We start from the raw sequence: 21227 nt of genomic DNA on the forward strand, positions 1-21227 counted from the left end.
AACTTTATCTTAAATTCAAAGAGCTTTCTATCCAGTATTTATTTTTCTGTCCCTGAACATCCAATTCACTTATGTTAGGTTACTGACTCTTTTGGTTCAAGAGACTCTCCTCTCTCTGGTTCTTTAATGTTTACATTTATGGGTTTGGGAAGTGGTAGGAATGAGACTAGGTTCCCTGGGGGCAGGAACCACCTTTCCCCCCCCCCCCCAACCCTACCTGGCCCAGCAATTATCCTGTAGCTTTTGAAATTTGTCCCATCAGCATGCAGCATTTTTCCCCCAAACATGGTTTCTTTTCCTCTTTGCCCTTCATATTTAGCTTCCCATTTCTCTTTTATTTAAAATTATTGTAAATTAAGAGGACCTTTACCCTATTTCCAGGATACTAGAGAGTGAAGTTTAGAAACATGTCTTACCCACTGTGGATAGTAACAATTTGACCTCATATGCTGATAACCCTGTGCTGCTGTTAGGGGGTCGCTACTTGGTTTCCTCAGAAACAGCAGAAATATGTTGGTGTGCTTTACAGAAGTGACCAGGATATACAGCAACATCCTTGGCCTAAGTTCTCCCAGTTGGGCAAAGCATTGCTCATGTATTCCTCAGGGTCATTTTAACTAAAATAAGGCCTGGAGAACAGAGTGCAAAGAAAAGTTAAAAGGAAAATGAGAACAGAATGCAAATGCAAAGTATAAAATGAGAAGAAGTGGGAAAAGGTAAGTAAAGCAAAGAGAGAAAAGGATAGGGCAGAGGGGACTTCCCTGGTGGTCCAGTGGTTAAGAATCCATCTTCCAATGCAGGGGACCAGAGCTCGATCCCTGGTCAGGGAACTAAGAGCCTATATACCGCAGGCCAACTAAGCCCATGTACCATAACTGGAGAGCCTGTGTGCTGCAACTACAGAGCCCACACGTTCTGGAACCTGCGTGCCACAATTAGAAGCCTGTGGGCCACAACGAAGTATCCCATGTGCCACAACTAAGACCCGAAGCAGCCAAAAGTAAATAAATAGATATTAAAACAAAACAAACAAAAGAAGAATAGGGCAAAGATGAGAATACAGAATCAGTGGAAGGGAGGTGAAGAGAGCAATCCAGAGGTCCATTAGCTTCTCGTATGGTGTGGGACAAATCAAGGAAGAGCAGCTAGTGTGATAACTCCTCCTGATCTGATTTTGACCAGCACATATCTTTTCTTATCCTCTATTTCCAGTGTCAGGTAGGGGAAATTTCTGTTTCTGCTATCAATTGGGGATGTGAAGAGATGCCAGTAATTTTATTTTATTTTCTTTCTTTCTTTTTTTTTTTTTTGTATTTTGGCCATGCTGAATGGCATTGCGGGATGGTTCCCTGGCCAGGGATCAAACCCAGACCTCTGCAGTGAAAGCACTGAATCCTAACCCCTAGGCCGCCAGGGCACTCCCTGTTTTATTTTTATTGACGTATAGTTGATTTACAATGTTGTGTTAGTAAGAAACTGGTATAAATATGTATACATTCTTTTTTATATTCTTTTCCATTATGGTTTATCACAGGGTATTGAATATAGTTCCCTGTGCTATACAGTAGGACCTTGTAGTTTACCCATTCTATATGTAATAGTTGGCATCTGCTAACCCCAAACTCCCAATCCATCCCTCCCCCACCCCCACCCCCCCTTGGCAACCACAAGCCTGTTTTCTGTGTCTGTGAGTCTGTTCCTGTTTTGTAGATAGGTTCATTTGTGTCATATTTTAGATTCCACATATAAGTGATATCATATGGTATTTTTCTTTCTCTTTCTGGCTTACTTCACTTAGTATGATAATCTCTGAGTCCATCCATGTTGCTGCAAATGGCATTATTTCATTCTTTTTTATTGCTGTGTAGTATTCCATTGTGTATATGTACCACGTCTTCTTTATCCATTCAACTGTCGATGGATAGTGACGTCGTTTCCACGTCTTGGCTATTGTGAGTAGTGCTGTTGTGAACATAGGGGTGCATGTATCGTTTCGAATTACAGTTTTGTGTGTGGATATATGCTCAGGAGTGTGATTGCTGGATCATATAGACGCCAGTAATTTTAATATTAGCTTCAGTTCACCTGATTTATCAAGGAAAATATGCTACAAAAATCACGTAAGGTATTCTGGGTCAAGTTTCATGTTATTCTTTCATTCAGCAGACACTTGATTGTTTGATATGTTTCAGACACTGAGGCTATAAAAATTAATGAGATATTGTCCTTGCCCTCAAGATGTCTATGGTCTGGAGAGGTAGACAGAGAAGTAAACAGATTCACAGTATAATGTGTTAAAGTATTGGGATATGAGTAAGCTGTGGTGCTTACCAACCTGTGGTGTTACGGGTTCAGAGGAGGGCCCTTGATTCAGCCTTGGAAGGGATCTGGGAAGGCCGCCTAGAGAAGTTGTCATTCAGGCTGAGTCCCAAGTTGGCAAATTGCACGGTGGAGGGCAGGGAAGGGTATTCCTCCCAAAGGCAGAGAGCTCAGACCTTTCAGAAGTTGTAGCCATTTCATGAAGACATGAAGGATGTTTGCATGATCCAGTTTTTGGTGATTATTGTTCTGCTTCAGAAGTGTAGATTATTGAGACATGACTCTGTTCGCTAGAGCACTGGTCCCCAACCTTTTTGGCACCAGGGACTGGTCTCGTGGAAGACAGTTTTTCTACGGATGGGGTGGGGGGGAATGGTTTCGGGATGATTCAAAAGCATTACATTTATCATGCACTTTATCTCTATTATTATTATATTGAAATATGTAATGAAATAATTATACAACTCACAATAATGCTGACAGGAGGCAGAGCTCAGGCGGTAATGCGAGCGATAGGGAACAGCTGTAGATACATGTGAAGCTTCGCTCTCTTGCCCGCCACTCACCTCCTGCTGTGCTGCCTGGTTCCTAACCAGTACTGGTCTGTGGCCCGGGGGTTGGGGACCCCTGCGCTAGAGCACGGAAGGTTAAAGTACTTATTTTGTAGCAATAATTCTCTTTTAAGGTGAAGACACTAGAAATCGCACTTCCTATCTAGAGATTTTAAGGACAAAATGTAAACAAAGTACAGCCTATGAATTAGCAAATAATTACTAACCCTTTGTACGGTAAAAGCAGCTACGATAGGCAGCATATCCCTTTCTCATCCAACTTTTGGATTTTATTGTGTTCTGCTTTGTTTATAAGGGGGTGTGTGTGGAAATTTAGGGTCTTTGTTTAGCTGCTTAGGATGTTTGAGTTAGGAAGGAGGAAAATGAGTTGAAGAATAATTGCTACTTTATGGCAGAACAAAAGAAATACATTTAAATAGCTCATTTCTCTGATCCCACCTACTGAACACAAGTAAGACTTGGTCGGGGACATTGTTTCAGAGAGACAGTTACTTCAACCAGATAAAGCATTTACTCAACATTATTCACTGTGTAAAGTCTGCTGTGTCCATATTAAGAGCATTGATTTTGTTTTTTGAGATGCAGATATAGCTGCATTAAACAGAAACCTTATGTGTATTCGTTGGACAATACTGGGATTTTACCTAGATTAAAAGAAAAAGTGTTATGTGTGGATTAGGGAGGAATGCTTAGAAAATAGTACATAGATTCAGTGGTCATTTCTTAGTCATCTTCTTGATCTCTCAGTAGTATTTGACACTTCCTCCTCACACACTAGTTTCACTTGGCTTCCGGGATGCCACTCCCTTGGTTCTCCTTCTACCTCAGGAGCCCCTTCTTCTCAAACTCCCACGTACCGCCCCGCCCTGTTGGCTGTTTTCTTATCTCCTCAGCCTCCAATGATGGAGTACTCAAATCAGTCCTTGGATCACTTCTCTGTCTACACTCATTTACTAAGTGCTCTCTTTTAAGAATTTAAATATCATTTATATCCTGAGAATTCTCAAGTATATATTACCAGCTTGAATGTCTTCCTGTGAACTGAGGACTCTTCTATTCAGCTGCCTACGGGATATCTCCACTTGTGTCTGTAATAGCTTCTTTTTTTAATTAATTAATTTATTTTTGGCTGTGTTGGGTCTTCGTTGCTACATGCGGGCTTTCTCTAGTTGTGGTGAACAGGGGCTCCTCTTCGTTGCAGTGCACGGGCTTCTCATTGCGGTGGCTTCTCTTGTTGAAGAGCATGGGCTCTAGGCACACGGGCTTCAGTAGTTGTGGCTCGCGAGCTCTAGAGCGCAGGCTTGGTAGTTGTGGCACAAGGGCTTAGTTGCTCTGCGGCCTGGGGGATCTTCCTGGACCAGGGCTCAAACTCGTGTCCCCTGCATTGGCAGGCGGATTCTTAACCACTGCGCCATCAGGGAAGTCCTGTAATAGCTTCTTGAACTTAAAATATTCAAAACATTAATCCTGGAACTTCTCCTCTCAAACCTGTACCTCTGGCAGTTTCTCCCCGTCTCAGTTTCAGTTATATTGAGGACTCTCCCTTGACTCTGTTTTTTCTCTTTCTCTCATCATCCAATCCACCAGCCAGTCCTGTGAGCTCTACCTTAAAATGCACCCAGGGTTTGAACACTTCTTACCCCCTTCCCTGCTACTATTGGAATAGCCTTCTAAATGTTCTTCCTCCTTTTGCTCTTGGTCTCCCCCAGTCTAATCTTTTTTTTTTTTTAACATCTTTATTGGACTATAATTGCTTTACAATGGTGTGTTAATTTCTGCTTTATAACAAAGTGTATCAGCTATACATATACATATATCCCCATATCTCTTCCCTCTTGCGTCTCCCTCCCTCCCACCCTCCCTATCCCACCCCTCTAGGTGGTCACAAAGCATGGAGCTGATCTCCCTGTGCTATGCGGCTTCTTCCCACTAGCTATTGGTATTACATTTGGTAGTGTATATATGTCCATGTCACTCTCTCTCACTTTGTCCCAGCTTACCCTTCCCCCTCCCCGTGTCCTCAAGTCCCTTCTCTAGTAGGTCTGTGTCTTTATTCCCATCCTGCCTCTAGGTTCTTCATGACTTTTTTTTTTTTTTTTTTTTTAGATTCCATATATATGTGTTAGCATACGGTATTTGTTTTTCTCTTTCTGACTTACTTCACTCTGTATGACAGTCTTTAGGTCCATGCACCTCACTACAAATAACTTAGTTTCGTTTCTTTTTATGGGTGAGTAATATTCCATTGTATATATGTGCCACATCTTCTTTATCCATTCATCTGTCGTTGGACACTTAAGTTGCTTCCATGTCCTGGCTATTGTAAATAGAGCTGCAGTGAACATTGTGGTACATGACTCTTTTTGAATTATGGTTTTCTTAGGGCCCCCAGTCTAATCTTAACAGTGACCAGTATAATCTTGTTACGTGTATATCACATCATACCACTCTGCTGAAAACTATCCACAGGGTCCCAACCAGATTAAAAACTAAAGTCCTTCAAGTGATCTACAAGGCTGCATGGGATCTTCAACATCACCCTCTCCCAGCTGCTCTGACCTCATCATCTATCACCTTCCCTTTGTGCTCTGGCCACACTGGTCTCCTTGCAATTGCTCCAACATGCCAAACCTTGGGACCTTTGTAGTTGTTTTTTCTGGAACACTTATTCCAGATGTCAATGTGGCCTCCTCTGTTACCTCCTTCAGGTTTCTGCCCAACTGTCACCTAATCTAAGCATTCCTTAGCCATACTATTTAAAGTAAAAGCCATCTCCTGCTCTCTGCCTTCCTTGTTTCCCTTCCCTGCTTTATTTTTCTCCACAGAACTTATTACTATTTGACATACTATTCATTCATTCATTCATTCATTCATTATTTAGATATTTTGAGTGCTGCCTACTGTGTGCCAGGCACTGTTCTAGGAACTCTCTACTATAGTTTATTATTTGTCACCCATGACTAGAATGTAAATTTCATCCACTTTGTTTTGCTCATTGCTATATCCCCACCTCCTAGAACAATACCTAGCACATAGGAGTTGAATGAATAAATTTATTCTTTTTTTTAATTTATTTATTTTTTGGCTGTGTTGGGTCTTAGTGGCAGCATGTGGGATCTTTCTTTGTGGCGAGTGGACTCTTCATTGTGGCGCACAGGCTTTTCCCTAGTTGTGGCACATGGGCTCCAGAGCGCGTGGGCTCAGTAGTTGCAGCATGCGGGCTTAGTTGCCCTGTGGCATGTGGGATCTTAGTTCCCCTACCAGAGATTGAACCCACGTCCCCTGCATTGGAAGGCGGATTCTTAACCAGTGGACCACCAGGGAAGTCCCAAATTTATTCATTTTTAAACAAAAATGTATTGAATAAATAGAAGGTTGTGTACCAGTTAATGAGGGAAAGATCTGTATGAACAAGACATTGTTCCTGCCCTCAAGTTGCTCACTCTAAAAAACACTTACTTTGAACTGTGCTTTCTAGCAGGATAAAGTGATACATCATTTTGGAATTGGGGAGGTAAGAACTGGTGTGCAGGGGTATGGTATGGATATCTTCAGAGATGAAGTCCTGCTTTGTTAGGCTTATCAATAATTTGCACTGTTTCTGGGAGGGCAGGATTGATGATAGCTCACTGCATTACTGGCTTTTTGGGTTACAACATCTCTTCTTACCTTGTTAGAGCAAGAGTTTCTTAAAAATCCCATTATCAGTCTTGGTTCTTTTTAACCTTCAAGGAACCATCTGTCATAACCACTTCCTCTCAGGCTTAGAGAAGGAGTTTACTATCTTTACCTTCCTCCATATCTGAAAGTTCTTTTCCAGAGACCCTGGACATCCACTTACCAGCTGTACGGTCGTGAACCTCTCTGAACCTCAGTTTCTGTGCTTGTCAAATGGAGATAATGATGAATGATACCAATCTTACTTCTTGTGAGGATTAAGTGACTAAATAATCTACTGGTTTTGAGAACAGCAGAGTGGAAAGGGGAAGGAGGTAGAGAACAATTTTTTAAAAATAGTATATATCTGTGCTTTATTTATTTTTAAAAATATTTATTTTTCTTTTTGGCTACGTCAGGTCTTAGTTGCAGCATGCGGGATCTTTGTTGCAGCGTGTGAGCTCTTTAGCTGTGGCGTGTGGGCTCTGTAGTTGTGGCACGTGGGTTCCAGAGCATGTGGGCTCTGTAGTTGGGGCACGTGGGCTCTCTAGTTGTGGCGCGTGGGCTTAGTTGCCCTGCGCCTTGTGGGATCTTAGTTCCCCAACCAGGGATCTAACCTGTGTCTCCTGCATTGGAAGGCAGATTCTTTTTTTTTTTTTTTTTGGAAGGCAGGACCACCAGGGAAGTCCGATCTGTGCTTTATTTTGAAAAATACAATAAGCGTGTGTTTCTTTTCTAATGAGAGTAGTGAAGATTCTATTTTTTAAAAACAGACTTTAATATATATTTTTTTATAGAGTAGCAGGTTTATAGAAAATATTTCCTTGCCTCTCCACCCAGATACTTACTGCTGTATTACATGAGGGAAATGAAATACTAGAACCTCACTGCAGGCTGCCCAGTGAGCTGGTTGGTATCTAGGTAGGAAAGCAACCATTTCCCTTTAGGTGAAATTAGAACTCAGGAGGTAGTAGTATTTGAGAGTCTCAAAGGGATTGATGATGATGATAATGACAACAACAGTAATAATGGTAATGGGGAACCTTGATGAACAAGGCCCTGCGCTAAGCACCGTATATGGATTGGCTCATTTTTAACAACGTAACCATGTGAAGCTGGTACTATGGAGAAGTAGAGCAGCGTGGGAGGAGGGAGCATAGACTCTGAGGTCAGACCTCCTGTATTGACATCTCAGCTTTGCCAGTAACTAGCCATGTGGCCTTGAATAAGAAGACTGTGCCTCATTTTCCTCATCTGTAAAATGGGGGTACTAAGGTACCAGCCTCATAAGGTGTTTGTGATGATTAAGTAACGTAAGCCATGTAAAGTGCTTAATGTTGCGCTTGGCACATAGAAAGTGCTCACCAGATGTCAGCTGTTATCATAATCAAAATACCTGTTATTCTCATTTAACAGATGGAGAAATAAAGGCTTAGAGAGAGGTAAGGTAATTTGCTTAAGTGATACAGCAAATAAATGATGGAACAGGAATTTGCATTTCAGGCCGTCAAACTCCAGAGCTCTTGTTCTTAACCTTTACACTATACCACCCGTCATGGGTTAAGAGGAGGAGACTGGACCCACAAGAATTGCATTTTGGGTTTGGACCTCCCTAGCCTTTATTTGTGATCTTAAATATCTTATCACTATAGCATGTACTTGGTTATTCTCTGAGTTGACTCTTTCCTAGATCCAAAGAAATGAGTGAGTGATGGGTTAGTTGTAGTCTTCCCCTGCTAGGGATTGGGTGTTCCTGGCCAGGACAAGGAAGTGGAGCTAAACAAATACGCTTGTTCTTCCCAGCGCTCTTTGGACCAGAAGTAGGGGCTTGTCTGGTCTCATTTGTTATTATGATTGTTTCTTCTTAATGCAGCTGGTAATGATGAGAAACAGAGGAAGCAGTATACACATCGAGCACTTTCTGTGTGCCATGCATTTTACGTGGATTATCTCATCATATCCTTAAAATAACTATAAAGTAGTAACTCTTATCCCTATTTTATAGAAACAGAGAGGTTAGGAAACTTGCTTAAAGTCACGGTAAGTGGTAGAGCTGGGATTTGAATAAGCAGTCTGGCTCCAGAGTCCATGCTCTTAACCTCTGCACTCTACTGCTTCTATTTCTCTTTCACCTGTGTAAAGTACGTAGTGTGGGTCAGTAGCATGGGACTTAGGAGGGCCAGTCCTACTGAAAAATTGGAAAACTTTACTGGGCTAGGAATGAGGAGGCCTGCGATCTTGTCTTGACCCTGCCACCAACTTGCCACATCTAGGACTTCACTTTTCTCAGCCTGTTGTCCTCATTTATTAAACAAAGGGGTCGCTCTACATGGTCTCTGAGATGGTCCTTCTGACCCTGATATTCTGTAATTGATCATATGAAGTGACGAGGATAATACCTGCTCAGCTCCTTGATCTGGAGCATTGGTATTTGTGAGGTTTTAGGGAGCCTGCTTTGTGCAAAGGAAGATGATAGATTTCAGGGCAGAGAATGAGCTGCCTTCCTGAAGAAGGTAGAACTGGGCTTTTTTTTGAGGCTGGTTGCCAAGGGAACCTAGCCTCTGGCCAGCAGCAGCCAGGAATGCTTTGGTTGAGGGTTGGGAACAGATAACTAAAACAAGCAGCACATTTAGGTTTCACTTTCCACCCCCACTCCCACTCACCACAGCTACCTGCTAGTTGTGTACACTTTCTTTGTTAGGCACTGTTTTAAGTACTTTATAAAGTATCATATTATTTAATTTTCATAGTATATGAGATGGGTACTATTATTGTTCTAAATTTACAGACAATAAGAGTGAGGCAAATAGAGTTAACTAATTTGTCCACATTTACTTAAGTGGAAAGTGGTATCAAACCCACTAAGTTGTACTGGCTTCTTGGTCGGAGCTTGAAAAAAAATGCAGAGGGAAAACTCTTTAGTTATTTATTAGTGGTTTTTGTTTTGTTTATTTGTTTGCATTTTATTTAATAGAATGACAGACACTTGGAATTGGAAAGGGCCTTTGAGGTAATACAATCAATCTCCTTGTCTCCAGACTTCCGTTCAGTTACAGAATTGCTTTATATAGTCCCCTGACAGATGATCATTTAAATCAGGGGTCCCCAACCCCCAGGCTGCGGACTGGTACCAGTCCTCGACCTGTTAGGAACCGGGCTGCACAGCAGGAGGTGAGCAGCGGGCAAGCAAGCGAGCGAACCTTCATCTGCTGCTCACCATCGCTTGCATTACTGCCTGAACTATCCCTCTGCCACCTTCCTTTCGTGGAAAAATTGTCTTCCATGAAACTGGTCCCTGGTGCCAGAAAGGTTGGGGACAGCTGATTTAAGTTATTTTTGAATACTTCCATTGCTGGGAAGCTCATCATTTCTTGAGGAATCCCATTATAGTTGTTTCTCTTTTTCTTTTCCATATGGTTTATTACAGGATACTGAGTATAGTTCCGTGTGCTATACAGTAGGACCGTGTTGTTTATCTGTTTGTTTTTTTGTTTTGTTTTGTTTTGTTTTTTGCGGTACGTGGGCCTCTCACTGTTGTGGCCTCTCCCGTTGCGGAGCACAGGCTCCGGACGCGCAGGCTCAGTGGCCATGACTCACGGGCCCAGCCATTCCGTGGCATGTGGGATCTTCCCGGACCGGGGCACGAACTCGTGTCCCCTGCATCGGCAGGCGGACTCTCAACCACTGCGCCACCAGGGAAGCCCTGTTTGTTTGTTTTTAAATTTGGCTGCGTCAGGTTTAAGTTGTGGCACGCAGGAGCTTTCGTTGCGGTGAGTGGGCTTTTCATTGTGGCATGCGAGCTTCTCTCTAGTTGTGGCGCGTGGGCTCCAGAGTGCGCGGGCTCAGTAGTTGCACCACACGGCACAGTAGTTTAACCCGCGGCCTCTGGGATATTATTAGTTCCCCAACCAGGGATCGAACCCGTGTCCCCTGCGTTGGAAGGTAGATTCTCAACCACTGGACCACCAGGGAAGTACCCTGTGTATCTGTTTTATATATAGTAGTTTGTATCTGCTAATCTCAAACTCCTTATTTATCCCCCTCCACCACCTTTCCCTTTTGGTAACCATGAATTTGTTTTCTATATCTGTGAGTCTTTTTCTGTTTTGTAAATAAGTTCATTGGTATCATATTTTAGATTCCATGTGTGAGTGATATCATGTGGTATTTGTCTTTCTCTTTTTGACTTCACTTAGTATGATAATCTCTAGGTCCATCCATGTTGCCAAAAATGGCATTATTTCTTTTCTTTTTTTTTACAGCTGAGTAATATTCCATTGTGTGTATATGGACCACATCTTCTTTATCTGTTCATCTGTGGATGGACATTTAGGTTGCTCCCATGTCTTCGCTACTGTAAATAATGCTGCTATGAACTTTGGGGTGCCTGTATTTTTTTTTCATTGTCCAGAAAAATTTAACAGGTTTATATATAATTGTTATAAAATTGAACTGCTGAAACTTGTTTACTGAAACAGTTTGACTTGCATTAATGCTTTATGTCCCCGCATTTATATTAAAAATTCACACACAAATGAAAATGGAAAAATTGCCAATACCTGATTTCTGCCCCCTATTTTTCCACTTGCAATCATATACTTAGGTACCTTTTGACCCCATGGGGAAAAAAAATCTAATGTTCAGAACTACCAATAACAGGAAGAAGAGAAATTCTTTTTTTAAAGAAAAGTATTTCCCATCAGAGTGAATTCTTAAGGGTGTTTTCCACGTATGCGGCGTGCTAGCTGGATGTCGCTTGGCATAATTGTTACACGTTTGGCATGGATAGCACACAGGTTGGTGTCTTCAAAAAGCCCAGCCAGATAGATCTCACTTTCCTCCTGCAAAGCACCAGTAGCTGCACTCTGGAAGCGCAGATCTGTTTTGAAGTCTTGAGCAATTTTCCGTGCCAGATGCTGGAAGGGAAGTTTGTGAATCAGAAGTTCAGTAGACTTCTGACAACGTCTGATTTCGCTGAGTGCCACGGTACCAGGCCTGTAACGCTGAGGTTTCTTCAGCCTTCCAGTAGAGGGCACACTCTTGCAAGCGGCTTTTGTAGCCAGTTTCTTTCTTCCTTGGTGCTTTACCACGGGTCGATTTGTAGGCAGCCCGCTTTGTACAGACCTCCTTACTTACCCCACTTCTCCTTCAGCTGGAGCTTGGCTGCCTGTATCTTTTCAAATTAGAGTTTTCTCCAGATATATACCCAGGAGTGAGATTGCTGAATCATACGGCAACTCTATTTTTAGTTTTTTAAGGAACCTCCATACTGACTTCCATAGTGGCTGCACCAATTTACATTCCCACCAACAATGTAGGAGGGTTCCCATTTCTTCATACCCTCTCCAGCATTTGTTATTTGTAGACCTTATTAGTGATGGCCATTCTGGCTGGTGTGAGGTGATACTTCATCGCAGCTTTGATTTGCGTTTCTCTAAATAATTAGCGACGTTGAGCATCTTTTCATGTGCCTGTTGGCCATCTGTATGTCATCTTTGGAGAAATGTATGTTTAGGTCTTCTGCCCATTTTTTGATTGGGTTGTTTGTTTTTCTGTTATCGAATTGTATGAGCTGTTTGTGTATTTTGGCAATTAAGCCCTTGTTGATTGTATTGTTTGCAAATATTGTCTCCCATTCTGTAGATTGTCTTTTCATTTTGTTTATGGTTTCTCCCATTATACTGTTGAGTAGCTCTCACTAATAGAAAATTATTTCTTGTTTTGAATTGAAATCTAATTGAGGTATCTTCTCATCAGTTATAGGCCTGTCTCCTGGAACCATACAGGGTAAATGTAATCCATCTTCCACATCCAATCTTGTGAATGTTTGGAGATGTTCTTCCTGTTTATAAGGAGTATTTGCAGTTTTCTCATAGCATCTAAACTTGGCTTTCAGTTCAGATTGGTCTGCACAAAAGCATTCTCTGTCTCTCACTATTTGTAAGTGCAGCCTTGCAACAAATTATGCTTTACTTCTTGTGATTAGTTAGCACAAAGTGTGGACCCTTCCCACATCCTTGGAGAATGGATGGTTAGTGAGCTGAATCTATACAGTTCTATATGAGCCTGGTGGGTTTGCAGTTCCCTACTCAGAATCTCTAAGACATCAGGCTGCTGCCCCGTACACACTGTCAGAGATCACAAAATGGCTGGAAGTTTATCCGGGCACTTGATGAAACTGCATTTACTTCATCAGGCCACTAGGTGATGTACAACTCGCAAACCCAGACTGCCAGGGACGGTTGTGTATAGGACAGTTTCTGTTTGTACGTGGAAATGCCATCAGAAGTCACTTGGTACAATTTCACGAAAAGGTTTTCTTAGGGGGAGGGGAAACATGTCTTGCGTATACTTTGTCTTTCTCAGCTTTGTTCCAGTTTTAAATATTAATTTGACTAGGATACTTTGAGTGATTTTCTTAGACAAAGGGACATGGATGGTCCATTTATTTATTTACTTATTTATTTGTGTGTGTGTGTGTGTGTATATCTTCATGTATGAATGATATCTTGGCTGGGTTTAGGATTTTTTCTTTTTTTTCCTTTTTGGCTGTGCCACACGGCTTGTGGGATCTTAGTTCCCCAACCAGGGCTGGAAGCTGGGCCCTCGGCAGTGAAAGCACAGAGTCCTAACCACTGCACCGCCAGGGAATTCCCAAGGATTCTTGAATAGTAGTCCTAGTCTCTACAAAGTATGCAGCCTTGTACTGTCCAGTTTCTAGTAATACAGATGAAAAATCCACTGCCAATAGGTTTCTCTTTCCTCTGTAAGTAATAACCATTTCTCTTTGAAAGTTTGTAAATTTTTTCTTCATGCTTAGTGTTTCATCATGATAGGCTTAGGTTTGATTTAAAAAAAAAACAAAACTCTGCTTGTCACTTGATAAACCTTTTAGACTTAAAAACTTAAGTCTTTTCTCAGTTCAGGGAAGTTTTATTGCTTTCCTTCTGTTTCCAACCTCCTTACTTTCTAGATGAGGAAACTGAGCCCAGAAAGATTAAGTGACTTACCTAAGGGTCACTCAGGTAGTTAAAATGAACCTCAAGCAAATAACCTGACTCCTTTAATGAGGTACACTTTCATTGTATTGAATATTGCTCTAGTGAGAGAGCCATTATGAACTAATTAGAAATTTTTTAGTGAGACAGGAATTTTTCCAAGGGGTCATGAAGAAATGAAGAAGGAAGAGGAGATGATAGAATTCATTAGGATTAAAATATGGCCCATATGAAGGACTGCAAAATTCAGAAGTTCACCCCCACCCCCAGTATCCCAGTTATTGGAGATACCCCAAAGCTCTAAAACTTAATAAAGCCAGGAAGTTGATTGAACATTTGGAGAATTAGATATTTAGTTGTCAGAAGTTGGATAAGTGTGGTCATGCCCTGTTGTAAATATTGGAAAATATGTGAATGGCATCTGAAGGCTTGGAGACAGATACCATAAACTGTCTTATCAGTGGTCTGGTTTCTGTTCTGAGTTCCAGCTTGGGACCCTTTTCTGCTGGGAACCACCTGTTCCTGGCTCTGTTGATCTTTGGATTTCCCTAGCCCTTCAGTCCCTTTCAGTTTTGAAATGAAACCTACCCCAGAGGGTGAGGTCAGGTACCGAGAGGACTTTGACAGCTCACACCAGATTGTTTTCTTTCCAGAGCCGCCCAGTATGTGACGGTGTGAGGCATGAGGCGCAGCAGGCTGTGATACAGACTGATGGTGAGTCAGCTGTTGGGTAAGACCTCAGCTAGGCAGTGTCATCTCTTTGGGTAACCAGGAAAACATGTAGACCAAATATGTTGTCTTTCAGGCTCAGAAAGTTGAAAGTTAAGAGCACGGTCACCAGAGATCTACCATGATCTCTCTGCCTTTGGTTTACTGAAGAAGGAAAGGCTTTATTTCAGTGTCTTTTCTCCTCTTTTATAGAACCTTCTTTTCAGGAAGAAGCCAGTTTCTAAACTTTTATACTGTGCCTCCTGGAATTGCTGCTTTGATGTGGAGTGATTCCTCTAGATAATCCCTAGACAACCCCCCACCATGCCCCCAACCCCTTCACAGAATGCAGCTTCCCCTCTTCCTTTTGTTGTAAATGTGGTTTCCACCATATTATGGCACTTCACTTGGAATCTTTATAAGTGGAACTGGCTGTTTCTTCAACTTGCCCGTACCACTTCGCCCAGTTTTGCCTGACTGCCCCCCAGCCTTATCCTCCAGCACTGCAGAGCTGCTTCCAGATCTTTAAATACTTTTTCCCCTTTGAGACTGCTGCTGGCCTGTAAGGCCACCTGATCCCTGTCCTTGAAGCTGGCATCTGTACTTATTCTCCCATATTTGTTTAGGACTTTGGTATTTGACCCCCCTTCCTGGGGTTCTGGCCCAGTCTAGGGGATCTGTGGCCAAACTTGGCCTGGGGCCAAGGATTCAGGATGGAGCTTGGAATTAGGGGGCTTGGTGTTAACTTCTCAGACATGGGCAGATGGCAAGCCAGAAGATCTAAACATCGAGCCAGTCAGGGATGGAAGGAACAGAGAAAATTTACTATCTGAAGTAAAGGATGTCCTTTGTAGCCTCCCTCTTTTCCCACTTTTCAAAATTGAGTTATTTTTTAGAACAGTTTTAGGTTCACAGCAAAACTGAGTAGAAGGTACAGAAATTCCCATTATTTTTTGAAAAATTCATCTTTAATTTTACAGAGAATATAGTAATCTAAAAAAATCAAAACACTGTAGTTTTTTTTTTAAAGTTCTTGAATGTATTTTACTTCAGATTGAAAAATGAACAGCTTCCACACTGTTCGTTGCAAGATACACAGTATCTTTTACAATGCTGGCCATTTGAGGAAATGTACACACCTCAGTTTCTCCTTCATGCTTCTCTTTTAGAAAGTACTGTTCACCAAAAAGAAACTTCAGCAGTACAGGAAAAACTATTTTCCCAATGTATGAGAAAACCTAAGATTCCCAACGGAATCAAGGTTATCTTCCTGCTACCACTACCTTAATATAATCACATGTTTTTTGGAACACTAATATCTGCACCCTAAGAGTCCATTTACTTTCAGCAGTGAGGGTGATTCTTTTTTTTTAATTAAACTTATTTATTTTTGGCTGCATTGGATCTTCGTTGCTGCGTGCGGGCTTTCTCTAGTTGTGGCAAGCGGGGGTTACTCTTCGTTGCGGGTGCGGGCTTCCCATTGCGATGGCTTCTTTTGTTGTGCAGCACAGGCTCTAGGCACGCGGGCTTCAGTAATTGTGGCGCAGGGGCTCAGTAGTTGTGGCTCATAGGCTCTAGAGTCAGTAGCTGTGGCTCACGGGCTTAGTTGCTCCACGGCATGTGGGATCTTCCCGGACCAGGGCTCGACCCGTGTCCCCTGCATTGGCAGGTGGAGCCTTTTTTTTTTTTTTTTTTTGCAGTACGCGGGCCTCTCACTGTTGTGGCCTCTCCCGTTGCGGAGCACAGGCTCTGGACGCGCAGGCTCAGCGGCCATGGCTCACGGGCCCAGCCGCTCTGCGGCATGTGGAATCTTCCCGGACCGGGGCACGAACCCATTTCCCCTGCATCTGCAGGCAGACTCTCAACCACTGCGCCACCAGGGAAGCCCAGCAGGTGGAGTCTTAACCACTGCGCCACCAGGGAAGTCCTGAAGTTTTTTTTTTTTTAAAAGACTCACCCTTGGGACTTCCCTGGTGGTACAGTGGTTAAGAATCCACCTGCCAATACAGGGGACACAGGTTTGATCCCTGGTCCGGGAAGATCCCACACGCCGTGGAGTAACTAAGCCCGTGTGCCACAGCTACGGAACTTTTGCTCTAGAGCCCGCGAGTCACAACTACTGAGCCCGTGTGCCACAACTACTGAAACCTGTGCACCTAGAGCCCGTGCTCCGCAGCAAGAGAAGCCACCGCAATGAGAAGCCCACGCACCACAACGAAGAGTAGCCCCCACTTGCCACAACTAGAGAAAGCCCGTGCGCAGCAACCAAGACCCAACACAGCCAAATAAATTTAAAAAAAAAGCAAACAACCAAAAACTTCAGTATAGTAAGTGTAACATGGGTCTCTGCAAGTATTAAGTGTCTGAAATAGGCAGCTAATACTGGATTTAATATTATTTTATAAATAATTGTTCCCATAGCAATAAACATAAGTCTACACATTCACAATAGTCCCAGAAAATAAATACTATGATTATCCACAGTATGTATGACAAACTAGTTTCAAACAAACCAGTTTTAGCATCTTGATAAAAATTCAGATCAGAATAAAATGTGACTCTAAAATTGAAAACACTGTCAAAATAACATCACATTTAATCTTCCACGGTTTACACAAGTATTATGAATTTTCAGTTTTGGAACACATTTTTCTGTTGTGAATTAAAATACGAACATACTGACAACTGTTAATTTCAGAACATTGTAGATACTTTGAATACTCCTGCTCCCCGCTCCCCTGTTTCAATTATTTCTGTATTTCCAGAGGCAACCTGTTAGTGGTTTAGAGTGTACCTCCCACACTCTGTGGGTGTTTGCATACATACGTATGAACCCAGAAATTTTTTTTATTTTATTTTGGCCACACCATACGGCATGTGGAACTTCCCCGACCAGGGGTTGAACCTGTGTCCCCTGCAGTGAAAGTGTGGAGTCTTACCACTGGACCACCAGGGAAGTCCCAGAAAATATTTAAAATGCTATTGCCGTGTTTTATTTATTTACACAAATGGGGTCACATTTTATGTATCATTTTTATATTTCTTTCTTTGATTCAGTAATGTGCCTTGACAGTATTCCATGTTGGTACATAAAGATACTTCTCATTCTTTTTGGCTACTGTATAATATTTCATAGACTAGATATACTGTATTTTATTTATCTGTTTTCCTATTGAGGGACATTAAGGTATTTCCAGTTTTTTGTTGTTGTTAATGATTCTTTTTGTGTTAAAAAATTTTTTTAAATTTTCCTTATGTATTTAAAAAATTTATTTGTTTATTCAACTTCTTGTGTTTTAAATATTAGCAGTCTGTTCCTAGGCTTTTTTTTCTTTCTTTTCTTCCTGCTCCCCGTAGGTGATCTCAACTTCTGTGACAGCTTCAGTTACCATCTATACGTGGATGACGACCAAATCTCTCTCCAGACCAGAATATCCAACTGTTCACATGGACAGCTCCACTGGGATGTTTTGAAGACTCAGCAAAATGCAGCCTTCTGCTCTTCCCCTCTTGCTCTTCCTCCAGTGTCCTGTCACGTGGTAAATAGCACCACCACCCATGCAGTTGCTGGGCCCAAGGCCTAGTAGTCATTCTAAGTCCTACCTCTTCCCTTCCCACAGCCGACAACCAGCCTATCATAGGATTTGTCCTCCCCAATATTTCTTGGATCCAGTTGCTTTTTTCTTCTTCTTCTTCTTTTTATTAATTTATTTTTGGCTGTGTTGGGTCTTCCTCTAGTCGTGGCAACTGGGGGCTACTCTTTCTTGCAGTGTGCGGGCTTCTCTTGTTGCGGAGCGCAGGCTTCAGTAGTTGTGGCACGTGGGCTCAGTAGTTATGGCTCTCGGGTTCTAGAGCACAGGCTCAGTAGTTGTGGTGCATGGGCTTAGTTGCCCCGCAGCATGTGGGATCTTCCCGGACTAGGGCTCGAACCATGTCCCCTGCATTGGCAGGTGGATTCCGTGCCACCAGGGAAGTCCCCAGTTGCTTTCTTCTTCATTGCCACTATCCTCTACCTTAGTTTCCTAATTTATAAGATACAGTATTTGTGAGGTTTAAATGAATTAATATATAAAAAATGCTTAGAACAATGGCTCGGCAGCTAGTATGTGCTATGTGAGTATTATCTATTATCATCATCCTTGTTACTGTCCCCTTCTTCCTCTTCTTCACGTTAGTCTACATAATCCACTCTCATCTCTGTCTCCAGTCTTAATCTTATTCTCCCCTACCTCCATTCTGTTCTCTACATTGTAGCCAGAGTGATCTTTATAAAATGCAAGAACGATCATGATCTAACTCCTCTGCTTAAAAAAGCTTCAGTGATCTTACCATTGGGCTTTTGTATGTGTGTATTGTTAACCCTGCTTAGAATGCTTTTTCCCTTGGTCTTTGAATGGCTGGTTCCTTTTTATTTAGATACCTACTTTTAAATGTCATCTCCTCAGAGAGGCTTTCCCCTGACCACCTAATGATTATAAAGTAACCACTCATATACATATTTTCTAGCATATCACCTATTTTAATTCTTTGCATAGCACTTATCAATAAGTGATATTTTTCTAGTTTAGTCACATACTTGTTTATAGTCTCCTCCAATTAGAACGGGAATTCTCTGAGAACAGGGATATTGTCTATTTCATTTACTGTTATAAAAACATAGGACAATGCCTGGCATATTGTAAGCACTCAGTGAATACTTGTTAAGTGAATGATAAAACAGCTTCATATCTTATGAGACCCTTCTTGGTCTCTCCAGCATCATCTGTGCTGGTATTCTCTCTACCTTGACCTCTCCAGCTCATCTCATCTCTTCAGATATGCTTTCTTGCTGCAGGGCCTTTACATACGCTGTTTCTTCTGCCTAGAACATGCTTCCTTAAATGCTCTGCCACTGCTTGGGTATCTCCTGTTGATCGTTCAAGTTTCATCTTAGGTGTAACTTCGCCTGACTGGCCTTCTTAATCTTACAGCTCCGCATGCATTGCCTTTAACTAGCATACATGTTGGGATTATTTAATTGTCTTTCTCCTTCATTAAACTGTAAGTTCTATCAGACAAAGGCCTATGTGTTGCTCACCGTGTATTCTTAGTCCTAGCTGCTGTGGGATAGAAGGATCCCTTGAGGTGGAGGTGGTGGGCAGGAGGGATGGAATACTAGGGATATCACCTGAGGGCTAAGAAGGTGTGCCTTAGAATGTCAGGGGGAGGTCTAGACATTTGACCTGGCTCATTGTCATTCTCCTTATTCCACCTTTGGTGATTCCAGTGTTTGCCTGGATGAACCAACTAACATACTTGGGATGAACCATCTAACATGGCTTGTCTCTCTCTGGGACATCTTCATAAAGTAAGGGTAAGCCTGGCAGGGGACTTGGCTATGAAGGGGGCATGAGTGCCTAGGATCAAGGTTGAGGATCTGGATAGGCAGATTATTTGTTCCGAGTGGCTGATGGCAGAATAACTGAGTGGAGTGCAGTCCTAAGCAAGGAAGGAAGCAAAAGACCTTAGGGATAAGGTGAGGGAAAGATGAAACAGGAAGCTAAATCATTAGGTCAAAAACCTAGAGAACCAGGATAGTGGGTGGAGTATAAGAAGGGACAGACAAGCAGTTCAGGATTTTAAGGCCATAAATAATCCTTGGGATTACTAAAATCATCTGCCAGCAGTCTTATTTCTTTAGTGTGGAACCAGCTTTTGGATTATAGGAACAATCAGGTAGTTGACATGTAAGGGTTTGAGCTAAATTTTGTATTGCTTTGTATTTTATGTGCTATTTAAAGTCAAATCCCCAGAAATCCTACCTTACCTCCCCCAATAACCCAATTTAATTTCTGCTCTGAAGAGCCTCCCTTCCCTCCTTTTAAATATACTGGGTTCAACTTGCTCATATTTTTAAAAAGTCTCCCGTACAGATGCCTGTAGCAGTCTTGGTGCTCCCTTCAGGTAGGCGGAGGATATTCCCTTCAGGTAGGGTAGGCACTCCTTCAGGTTACCTCCTCCCCCCAAACTAGGCATGGGAGCTAGCCTCAGAAGTCCAGGACTCCCTGCCTAACCTGAACTTGTGGAATTTCTCTCTGAATTTTGGGAAGGGACATGGGAGTGTAGAATATAGGTCGGGACTCTCTTGGTGAGGCATAGTAAGGAGTAGTAGAAGACTGGCTGGGTATGCATGATGGTAGGATCTGAAGTTTCTGACCTGGAGTTGTCCTAGAGTTTATGGCAGCATTAGGGGTCTCTGATGTGCCAAGCAGAGAATCTTGGTGAGTAGGGCCGGTCATTACCCCTTAGAGGTGTTCTGTATGTTTTTCTACTTAGCCTGGCGCTCTTCTACAGACTGACCAGTAGCTGGCATCATGGTGGATGCTGAAGGGGAATCATTGGGATAGAAACAGTACTCACTGAGGAGGAGTGTCATTCTCTTTTTGATGGTTGGATGGAGTGATTGTGTGCACATACTGGGCAGTCAAAGGCCCGGTAACCTGGCCTGTGTGAGGTGAAGCATCTGCACTCCCTTCCTAGTGCTCCACTGGGGAAACCAACCTAAGGCAGCCGGAGATCATGGCCATTGTTAGTGATTTCCCCAGGAGTGCTCCCTGTCTTTGATTCCTCTGCTCTCTAATCCCCATGCTCTGATGTCCTGCCTTCTATTTTCTGCTTTGGAGGCCTTCAAATTTCATAATCCCTTCGGACTCCTTTTTCTAGTTTATTTCATGCCCAGCTTGACTCTTGGTTCTATGTAGTCCCCTAATTTCGACGTTGCCATTCACCCTTAAGTGAGGGCCTTCCTCTATTAGCCCTATTCCTGGAGCTATGGTTTTGAAGCTTTAATACATCAGAATTACCCATGGGGGCAAGTATTGAGGGGCTCGCTACTTATTTAAAATTCAGATTCCTGGTCTTTACTCCTGCTCTCCTGACTGAGTAGGTATGGGTGGTAACCAGGAATCTGCATTTTGATTGGCCTCCAGGTGAC

The 21227-nt window shown here is 42.5% G+C and overlaps 1 long non-coding RNA gene and 1 pseudogene across 14 annotated transcripts in view; one reads left to right on the forward strand and one right to left on the reverse strand.

Annotated features, from left to right (window-relative positions):
• LOC115864076 (uncharacterized) overlaps positions 1–21227 on the forward strand; it is a 116360-nt gene that overhangs the window by 36218 nt on the left and 58915 nt on the right. For all 14 annotated transcript variants that reach the window (XR_009566146.1, XR_009566151.1, XR_011377887.1 and 11 more), the window contains 2 exons: positions 14200–14260; positions 17612–17793. This is a non-coding gene — a long non-coding RNA (uncharacterized lncRNA). The remainder of the gene's footprint in view (positions 1–14199; positions 14261–17611; positions 17794–21227) is intronic.
• LOC115864180 (histone H3.3-like) lies at positions 11261–12350 on the reverse strand (annotated as a pseudogene).

The sequence above is a fragment of the Globicephala melas genome, chromosome 12, assembly GCF_963455315.2.
Source record: "Globicephala melas chromosome 12, mGloMel1.2, whole genome shotgun sequence".
In the NCBI taxonomy this organism is placed as follows: Eukaryota; Metazoa; Chordata; class Mammalia; order Artiodactyla; family Delphinidae; genus Globicephala; species Globicephala melas.